The 10,857-nt window shown below is 55.3% G+C and overlaps 1 pseudogene; it reads left to right on the forward strand.

Annotated features, from left to right (window-relative positions):
* Positions 1-394: 394 nt before the first annotated feature.
* On the forward strand, positions 395-5,142 carry LOC116969104 (annotated as a pseudogene).
* The last annotated feature ends 5,715 nt before the right edge of the window (positions 5,143-10,857 follow it).

Genomic DNA, 10,857 nt, shown 5'->3' on the forward strand with positions numbered 1-10,857 from the left:
GCCATACACTAGAATGTCCCGGGTCAGTTGATCGGGGGTCAGGTGCCGCAACGCGGCTATATAGTTATCGATTGACTCTCCAGGGATCTGACGCCGGGTGAACATTTTAAAACGCTCCAAGATGCAGTTAGAGGGGATGTCGCACATTGAGGTAAACTTAGCCATAAGACATACCGGGTCCCGAGCATGTTCATCTGCACCATAGACAAACGACTCAGACCGTTCCAGGGCATCGGGACCAGCCAGGTTGATAAGCAGAGAAGCCTGTGTCGCAGGGGTGGCAGCAGGATGGGCGATCGTGACGTAGTGTTGGAAGTCACGTTTAAAGACACCCCACGGATGGGCAATGTCTGAGCCGAAGACAAGCATATCGGGCTTGCGGCAAGAAGTAGCCATGGCACGGGAGGTACAAAAAAAACCACAGAGGATAGGGAACTGGGTCAAAAGTAAAGAAAACCCGACAAACATGAGGCGCAATGGTACGTGCTGACACCATGTAAAGAATTGTCATAACACACTGTGTCTTTACTACTGTTTATTCATGATGCACATACATTGCTGCCCTAGCTGTTCGTGGTCTGTCACCGGAACCAGAGCGAGAGATCAATGGGTGGGAAGGATGTAATTATACTTGTGATATGGGGAGTGGTTAGTAGTGGTGAGGTCACTATGTTAAAGGTACATGCACATGTCATCTACAGTCAGTTTTTATGTTCCCTGCCTGTTTGCTGTCATAATCTATTTTCCCTCTCCTATTTTGTCCTCTGGTAGGCTGCTTTTTGGGGGGCTAATTTGTAAGCTTCATCTTTTGTTTTGGTACTATCCCTGATTTCCCTTGTTATTCACGGATGCACTACCTTCCTTGATTTATTATTTTGCCAAATTGGGAGGAACAATTGTTGTAGTTCATCCATGCAGTTTTTAAATGCCTTCCATTGCATATCCACCGTCAACCCTTTAAGAATCATTTGCCAGTCAATCTTGGCCAATTCACGTCTCATACCCTCAAAGTCACCTTTATTTAAGTTCAGGACCCCTGTTTCTGAATTAACAATGTCACTCTCCATCCTAATGAAGTACTCAACCATATCACTCTTGCCCAAGGGGCCACGCACAACAAGACTGCTAACTAACCCTTCCTCATTACTCAATACCCATATAACCATATAACCATATAACAATTACAGCACGGAAACAGGCCATCTCGACCCTTCTAGTCCGTGCCGAACACGTATTCTCCCCTAGTCCCATATACCTGCGCTCAGACCATAACCCTCCATTCCTTTCCCGTCCATATAACTATCCAATTTATTTTTAAATGATAAAAACGAACATGCCTCCACCACCTTCACTGGAAGCTCATTCCACACAGCCACCACTCTCTGAGTAAATAGGTTCCCCCTCATGTTACCCCTAAACTTCTGTCCCTTAATTCTCAAGTCATGTCCCCTTGTTTGAATCTTCCCTACTCTCAGTGGGAAAAGCTTATCCACGTCAACTCTGTCTATCCCTCTCATCATTTTAAAGACCTCTATGAAGTCCCCCCTTAACCTTCTGCGCTCCAAAGAATAAAGCCCTAACTTGTTCAACCTTTCTCTGTAACTTAGTTGCTGAAACCCAGGCAATATTGTAGTAAATCTCCTCTGTACTCTCTCTATTTTGTTGACATCCTTCCTATAATTAGGCGACCAAAATTGTACCCCATACTCCAGAATTGGCCTCACCAATGCCTTGTACAATTTTAACATTACATCCCAACTTCTATACTCAATGCTCTGATTTATAAAGGCCAGCACACCAAAAGCTTTCTTTACCACTCTATCTACATGAGATTCCACTTTCAAGGAACTGTGCACAGTTATTCCCAGATCCCTCTGTTCACCTGCATTCTTCAATTTCCTACCCATTCTAGAATAGCCTGCTCTCTCGTTGGTCCCTCTACATGTTGGTTTAGGAAACTGTCCCTTATACATTCCAAAACAGCCTCTTCCTCAGCACCCATTTAGTATTAGTTTTAGTTTTAGTTAAGTTGTGTCACTGTAATCCACTCCCTACCCTCCCTGTCCCTCCTCTCCATCTCACCCTCCACCCCCCTCCCCCTCTCCTCCCTCCCCAGCCACCCCCCGCCTCCCTCCCCCTCCCCTCCGCTCTCTTCCTCCCCCCACCTCCCTCCAACTACCCTCCCCTCCACCCACAGCCACCCCCATCCTCCCTCCCCCTCACCCCCCGCCTCTCCATCCCTTCCTCCCTGTCCCTCCTCTCCATCTCACCCTCCACCCCCCTCCCCCTCTCCTCCCTCCCCAGCCACCCCCCGCCTCCCTCCCCCTCCCCTCCGCTCTCTTCCTCCCCCCACCTCCCTCCAACTACCCTCCCCCTCCACCCACAGCCACCCCCATCCATTCCCCGCTCGTTCCACTACCCCTCTTTACGACCTCCCTCCCTCCCTCCCTCCCTCCCTCCGTACCTCTCAATTTATTTCTCCCTCCCACTCCTCTCCCTCCCTCCCTCCCGCCCGCCCACCATCCCTCTCTCCCAACCCCCTCCCTCCCTCCCTCTCTGCCTCCCTGAATCCCTCCCTCTCTCCCTCCCTCCTTCCCTCCCGACCTCGCCCAGCGGTAAACACGGGTGCAGCCGCTCGTCAAAGGCATCCGCGCCCCGACCCCATGCAACATGAAGACCCTTCTGTTCCTCACCTTCCTCGAACTCGCCGGTAAGTATACTTCCCCCGGGTCCCCAACCTACCTCCCCTCTCCCCCGCCTTCTCCCACTCCACCTTCTCTCCACCCATTCTCTCTCCCTCTACCCCTCCTCTCCCTCCCCTACCTCCCTCTCCCCTTCTCTCATCCATTTATCTCTCCCTCTACCTCTATCTCACTCTCTTTCATATATCTGTCTCTCCTTCGCTTCTCTGCCCTCCATCATTATTTCCCCTTCTCTTTGTCTACCTCTCGCTCCCCCCATCCCCCACTGGCAGTAACCGTGTTCTCTCTCTCCCACACCCCCACAGTCTCTCTCACCCACCACCACAGTCTCTCTCCCCCACCCCCACAGAGACGACGACGAGATCGTGGGTGGTTACGTGTGCAGTAAACACGCCACTCCCTAAATCGTGTACCTCAATGTCGGCCACCATATGTGCAGCGGCGCCCTGATTAACCCGCGCTGGGTGGTGTCCGCAACTCAGTTTCACGACTTGTAAGTGCAGGGTTCTTTTACCCTATCTCCGTCCCTGTAACCCCCTCCCCGCCAGCCCATACACCACCTCTCTCCCCGTCCCTGTAACCCCCTCCCCGCCAGCCCCAACACCCTCTCTCTCCCCGTCTCTGTAACAGCCTCTCCTCCGGCCCCTAGATCCCTCTCTCCCCGTCTCTGTAACCCCCTCCTCTCCGGCCCCTACACCCCTCTCTCCCCGTCCCTGTAACGCCCTCCACGCCTGCCCCAACACCCTCTCTCTCCCCGTCTATGTAACAGCCTCTCCACCGGCCCCTACACCCCTCTCTCCCCGTCTCTGTAACCACCTCCCCTCCGGGCTCTACACCCCGTCTCCATAATCCCCTCCGACCCTTTCACCCTCTCTCCCCGTCTCTGTAACCCCACCGCCTCCGGTCTGGATTGCTTTTAAGGCGCGGTCTGGTTTCACGGTCTGTTCGTAGCAGAATAGTGGTTCTTCTCGGCGAGAATGATATCAACGCTACGAAAGGGTCGGAACAGTTCATCGTTTCGGAGATTGTGACCAGACATCCCGGAGGGGGGGGGGGGGGGGGGAAATCAGGGGACGGAAGACGGAGAGAGAGAATGGGAGGGGTGTATTTGTGAAGGATCAACAGCGACACACATAGTGAAAGATCAATCGTTAATCCATTAGCAATCAGGAACATTTAAACTGCCAGCCATTCACTTGCAGCTCGGGGTGCATTGTGAGAGCCGCCTGAACTTGCTAGTTTAAAGGGCCTGTCCCACGGGTGATGGGGCCGGAAGGGCGGGGGGTTACAGAAACGGTGAGAGGGTTTCATCTCTCACCTTTAACCCACACGCGTTTCGCGGCGACCGGCTTCAGTGCTTGGACGCCCCTGTTATGAGTGAAGTGGACTGTCATGGCTCCTACTCGGGAATGATCACTGACAAAATTATGTGTGTCGGCTACAAGGAAGGAGGCCGCGACTCCTGCCAGGTACAGACCCCCTGTCTCCGCGTCGCTGAAATAACGTCCCCTCCCCGTCTCTGTAACCCCCTCCTCTACGGCCCCTACATCCCCTCCTCCCGTCTCCGTAACACTCTCCCGTCCGGACCAGACACTCCCCCTCTGTGTAACCCTCTCCCGTCCGGCCCCTACACACCACCACCCCACCCCATCGACTCTGTAACCCCCTCCCCTCCGGCCCCTACACTCCTCTCCCTGTCCCTGAAACCCCCTTCCCTCCGGCTCCTACACCCGCTTTCCCCGTCTCTGTAACTCCCTCCCCTTCCCATCCTTTCTCCCCTCTCGTTCACCCGACAGCGTGGAAACAGATCCTTAGGCCCACCAAAGATGTTGCCAGAACCAGAGAGTGTGAGCTATAGGGAGAGCTTAATTTGGATGGGAATTTATTCCGTGGAGCGCAGGAGAATGAGGGGTGACCTTATAGAGGTGATAAAATAATTTGAGGAATAGTTCGGGTAGACGCACCGAGTCTCTTGCTCAGAGTAGGGGAATCGATGACCAGAGGACATAAGTTCAAGGTGCAGGGGGGAAGATTTAATAGGAACCTGAGGGGAAACTTTTCCGCACAGGCGTAACACACAGGTGGGTGTATGGAACGAGCTGCCGGATGAGATCGTTGAGACAGCGACCATCCCACCGTTTAAGATACATTTTGACAGGTTTTGGCTGTGCTCCAAACGCGGCCAGGTGGGACTGGTGTAGATGGGGCATGCAGCCCAGTGTGGGAAAGTTGGGCCTAATGGCCTTTTTCCACGCTGTATCCCTCTATGAATAATTAACCTCCTCTCACGTCTGCCCTTGTGACAGGCTGATCCTGTAACGGAGTGCAACAGGGAATAGAATCGTGGTGATACGGGTTTGAGGTCATTGACCATCCCGGCGTCTACACTCGCTTCTGTCATTACGTCTACTGGATCCACAGCACCATCGCTGCGAAATGAACCGTATCCATGGAAGCCGCGCCATTTATCCCACCAACGTTCAATGGACCATCACTTGTAATTTCACGCTAGTTATATGTTATCTCACGTTTACGCCTATTTCCTTCACATTACCGACAATTTTCCCCAGGAGCAAACGATGGAAACTCACGCGGTGACTAGGAAAACGAGCAGTTCCCAACTCCGGGCAATTACCTGCCCACCCCCCTCCCACTACCCTTCACCGCCCTGGGCGCTGGCCCAATAACTCCTTAATATAAAAGTATCTGTCCTCTTTGCCAGGATACTCTCCAGTCGTCAATGGATTATCCCGTATCCGCTGGGCCATATTGACCCCTCATATCCCTTGGGATTTTAGCTTTAACCAACACACGTTGTAACGGGTATAGCTTGGACCCAATAGCAGCACAGAATCAGGCCGGTATAGTTGGTAACTTTATTACGATACTGTAACACAGAGTAATAACACAGGAATGGGTACACCGTACTCACACAGAGGCTCAGGATTGAGCGAGGGTTCCGAAGCGGGGCAGGCAGGTCCGAATCCGTGTAGGCAGTCGGGAAATCGCTGGAGAGTCTTGCATGAATGCTGCGAACAATCTGGCACCGTGTGAACGGTGAGGAGAGTCTATATACCGGGTTAATTGGTGATCAGAGGCAACTGAGTGCAACAGGTGAGGAGAGTTGGGCTGATGAGAGGGGAGTGGCAGGCAGGCAGGTGAGTGGAAGGAGGAACCGGTGCAAACGTACTGGGAGGTGAAGTAGTTGAGAATTAAGAGAGGGCAGACTGTGACAGACCCCCCCCCCCTCAAGGGACGGCTCCTGTCGTCCCAAAACAACAACAAAAACAATAAAGAAAATAAACCTAATCCCACGCAGAGTTGGGTGGGAGGAGGGGGACCAGAGGAGGGCTAATATCCGTCCGAGACATCCATGTCCGCATCCTCCTCCACAGCATCAGAGGAAAGCTCCGTCTCGTCGTCACTGGGCGCCTCAGACGGAAGAGGGGACAGAGTCTCAGGGGCGGCGACCCCTCTAGGAGTGGCGGACTTGGACGGCTGGTCGGGATGACGCCGGTGAAACTCCCTGATGAGGGAGGCGTCCAGGATGTGTCGAGCAGGAACCCAGGACATCTCCTCTGGACGTTAACCCTCCCAATCGACCAGGTATTGGAGACCCCTCCCGCGACGGCGGGAGCGCAGGAGGCGGTGCACCGTAAAGGCGGGGCCTCCGTCGATGAGACGAGGAGGTGGAGGAGGAGGGACTGCGGGGACCAGGGAGCTCTCCCGGACTGGCTTTACTCTGGACACGTGGAACGTAGGCTGGACCCGCATGGAACGAGGCAACTTGACCCTCACAGCCGCTGGTTTGATGACCTTCTGGATCTCAAAGGGACCGATGAACTTGGGTGCCAATTTCTTGGACTCCACCCTCAAGGGAAGATCCCGGGTCGACAGCCACACCTTCTGGCCCGCGAGGTAGGTGGGGGCCTGGGTGCGGTGACGGTTGGCAGCCGTGACGTAACGGTCCCCGGAGCGGAGAAGAGCCGCCCTGGCTTGGGTCCACGTCCTGCGGCAGCGACGAATGAAGGCGTGGACGGACGGGCAGGACACCTCTTTCTCCAGCGCCGGGAACAGTGGAGGCTGGAACACGTAGACACACTGGAAAGGGGAGAGCCCAGTGGCCGAGTTTGTCAGGGTGTTGTGGGCGTACTCCACCCACAACAACTGCTGGGATCAGGAGGAGGGATGCTTGGACACCATACACCGCAGCGCCGTCTCCATCTCCTGATTCTTCTTTTCAGTTTGGCCGTTAGACTGGGGATGAAATCCGGACGTCAGACTGACGGTGGCCCCCACAAGCGTGCAGAACTCCCTCCAGAACACAGAGGCAAACTGGGGTCCCCGGTCGGACACCACATCGACGGGGAAACCATGGAGCCTGAAGACGTGGAGTAACATGAGCTCGGCAGTTTCCTTGGCTGACGGAAGCTTGTGCAGGGGCACGAAGTGAGCCATCTTGCTAAATCTATCGACCACGGTCAGGATGGTGGTGTGACCACTGGATGGGAGCAGGCCGGTAACGATGTCCAGGGAGATGTGGGACCATGGTCGATGGGGTACAGGCAGTGGAAGCAGATGACCCGCAGGAGCTTGGTGTGAGACCTTGTGCTGGTTGCAAACGGGACAGGCGTTGACAAACTCCCGAGTGTCCTCCTCCAGCGATGCCCACCAGAACCTCCGTAGCACCATCTCCTTGGTCCGCTGAATGCCGGGATGACAGGTGAGTCGAGAGCTGTGGGCCCACTGAAGGACGTCGGACCGCAGGGCAGAACCCACAAACAGGCGATCAGGAGAGCATGCGCTGCTTCTCCAAGGCCGCCTTGACCTTCCCCTCCACTTCCCAGGTGAGGGAGGCAACCCTGTGCGAGGACGGGAGGATGGTCTTGGGGCCAGAGGAAGGCTCCTCCTTCGCCAAGAACAGTCGAGAGAGGGCATCGGGCTTCACGTTGCGGGACCCAGGTCGGTAGGAGAGGGAGAAGTTGAAGCGGGTGAGGAAGAGAGACCAGCGGGCCTGACGAGAGTTGAGCCTCTTGGCTGACTGGAGGTATTCAAGGTTCTTGTGGTCAATCCAAACCAAGAAAGGCTGCTCGGTTCCCTGCAGCCAGTGACGCCATTCCTCCAACGCCAACTTAACCGCCAACAGTTCTCGGTTGCCAATGTCATAATTCCTCTCAGCAGGGGTCAGGCATCGGGAGAAGAAGGCGCATGGATGGAGCTTCTGGTCCCCGGCAGCCCGCTGGGACAGAACACCTCCCACTCCCACGTCGGAGGCGTCCACCTCCACCACGAACTCTCTCTCTGAGACCGGAACTTGGAGGATGGGGGCCGATGTAAACCGTGTCTTGAGTGTCCGAAAAGCTTCGTCGGCCGCGGCAGACCACCGGAACGGAACCTTGGAGGAGGTGATTGCCGTGAGGGGTGCGGCCACAGTACTGTAGCCACGGATGAACCGTCGGAAAAAATGGCGAACCCCAGGAACCTTTGGAGCTGCTTGCGGGAGTCAGGAACAGGCCAGGTGGTGACAGCAGAGACCTTGGCGGGGTCCATCTTGATGTCCCGTTGGCCAACGATGGAAGGAGACTGACGGGGAGTGAAACTCGCACTTCTCAGCTTTAACGAAGAGCATGTTCTCCAGGAGCCGATGTAGAACTGCCTGGACGTGGTGTTCGTGTTCCTCCTTGGTCCGTGAAACGATGAGGATGTCATCAAGATAGTCGAACACGTACTTGTTCAACATGTCTCGGAGAACGTCATTGACCAAAGCCTGGAAGATGGCCAAAGGGCATCACCAGGTATTCATAATGTCCCGTGGGAGTGTTGAAGGCGGTCTTCCACTCATCTCCCTCTTTGATGCGGACCAAGTGGTAGGCGTTGCGTAGATCCAACTTCGAAAAGATGGTGGCCTCCTCTAGGAGCTCGAAAGAAGAGGAGATGAGTGGGAGAGGGTAGCGATTCTTCACCGTGATGCCGTTGAGCCCCCGGTAATTTATGCAGGGACGCAGAGATTTGTCCTTCTTCTCCACGAAGAAGAACCCAGCCCCAGCAGGAGACGAGGAGGGACGGATGAGACAAGCAGCCAAGGAGTCGTTTATGTATTTCTCCATGGCGCCTCTCTCAGGGGCGGGCAGGGAGTAAAGGCGACCCCTAGGAGGAGCGGAACCAGGCAGGAGGTCTATGGCGCAGTCATAGGGCCAATGAGGAGGAAGGGAGGTGGCCCTAGACTTGCTAAAAACCTCCCCAAAGTCATGGTACTCGGCTGGGACCCCAGTCAGATCTGGAGCAGAACTGGAGCAGGTGGCCGGTTGAGGAGCTGAGGCTTGCTTCAGGCACACTTGGTGGCAGAAAGGGCTCCAACCCAAGATGACCCCCGTCCTCCAGTCGATGTTGAGGTTGTGTCGCCGAAACCAGAGGTAACCCAGGATGAGGGGAAGACGGGGAGACTGCAGGATGTGGAACTGGATGGTCTCGTGGTGATTACCAGAAAGGAGCATGCGCACTGGGACCGTCTGGTGAGAAACAGTCCCCAGGAGATGGCCGTCGAGGGCGTTGGCGGGAACAGGTTCAGGCAGGGGAACACAACTGATGCCTAGCTGGCGGGCTAGTTCCTTGTCCATAAGATTAATGTCACAACCAGAGTCTATGAAGTTGGCGATGGTGTGAGAACCATCAGACAACAGCAGACGGGCATGACTAAGAGGGCGTCGGGCAGAGGAAAGTTCAGAGGTTCGAGTCACCTGTAATTCCTCCGCTACTGGTGAGTCTGGCCTTTTACTGGGCACTTGGAGATGTAATGACCCACCAGGCCACAGTAGAGACAGAGGTTCCCCCGTCGCCGACGTTCCCGTTCCTCGGGGGTGAGACTGGTGCGACCCACCTGCATGGGTGCGGTTTGCCTCGGCTGTTGCCCCGACGAGGGTAGTTCAGTCTCCGGAGGAAAACGAGCTTGGGTGGATAGCTGGCGGTCCGCCTGGCCCTGTCGCCTCTCCCGACGTCTCGCCAGGATGCGTCGGACCAGACGGGTCGTTAGCTCGATAAGCCCATCGAGAGAAGAAGGAAGGTCGTGGGACACCAACTCATCCTTAATTTAGTCATTCAAGCCCAGCAAGAAAGCGTCACACTGGGCCGGGGCGTTCAAATCACTCTGACGGGCCCTGGTGCGAAAGTCGATAGCGAAATCAGCGACGCTCTGGTTCCCCTGGCTCAACCCCAACAGACTTCCCGCAGCGTCCGGACCCATCGGAACCTCACAGAACACCTTGCGAAGCTCCGCGGCGAAGGCCTGGAAAGAGGAGAAAGCCGGCGTGCGTCGCTCCCATTCAGCCGCTCCCCACAGCCGAGCTCTGCCAGTCAGTTGATTAATGGTAAACGCCACTCTCGCCGCTTCCTGGGCGAAGGTGTAAGGCGAAAAGACGTAGGGCGAAAAGAATGGAACAGTTCGTGATGAATTGGTTGCAGCCCTCCGGGTCTCCAGCGTAGCGCTCCGGGGCTCCCACCCGGGGCTCAGGTGATGGTCCTGGCGACCGGGAGCTGGTGCTGTCGGAGCCGGAGGCGAAGCATGGGGTGTAGCCTGGGCGAGGGTGGTGATCAGCTGTTGGACCTGGGTGGCTAGTGCAACCAATGCTTGCTATTGGTTTGACACCGCCTGTCGAACTTCGGAGTGCAGTGAGCATAGCTTCGTGCTGCAGGAGCGTGTGTTCAATCCTCTCGAAGCGGTTTGACGGAGACGTTGTGTGCGCTGAGTCGATTGTTGGCCAGATTGTACTGTAACGGGTATAGCATGGACCCAATAGCAGCACAGAATCAGGCAGGTATAGTTGGTAATGAACTTTATTACGATACTGTAACACAGAGTAGTAACACAGGAATGGGTACACCGTACTCACACAGAGGCTCAGGATTGAGCGAGGGTTCCGAAGAGGGGCAGGCAGGTTCGAATCCGTGTAGGCAGTCGGGAAATCGCTGGAGAGACTTGATTGAATGCTGAGAACAATCTGGCACTGTGAACGGTGAGGAGAGTCTATATACCGGGTTAATTGGTGATCAGAGGCCACTGAGTGCAACAGGTGAGGAGAGTTGGGCTGATGAGAGGGGAGTGGCAGGCAGGCAGGTGAGGAGAAGGAGGGATCGGTGGAAAAGTACTGGGAGGTGAAGT

The sequence above is a fragment of the Amblyraja radiata genome, unplaced genomic scaffold (assembly GCF_010909765.2).
Source record: "Amblyraja radiata isolate CabotCenter1 unplaced genomic scaffold, sAmbRad1.1.pri S104, whole genome shotgun sequence".
In the NCBI taxonomy this organism is placed as follows: domain Eukaryota; kingdom Metazoa; phylum Chordata; class Chondrichthyes; order Rajiformes; family Rajidae; genus Amblyraja; species Amblyraja radiata.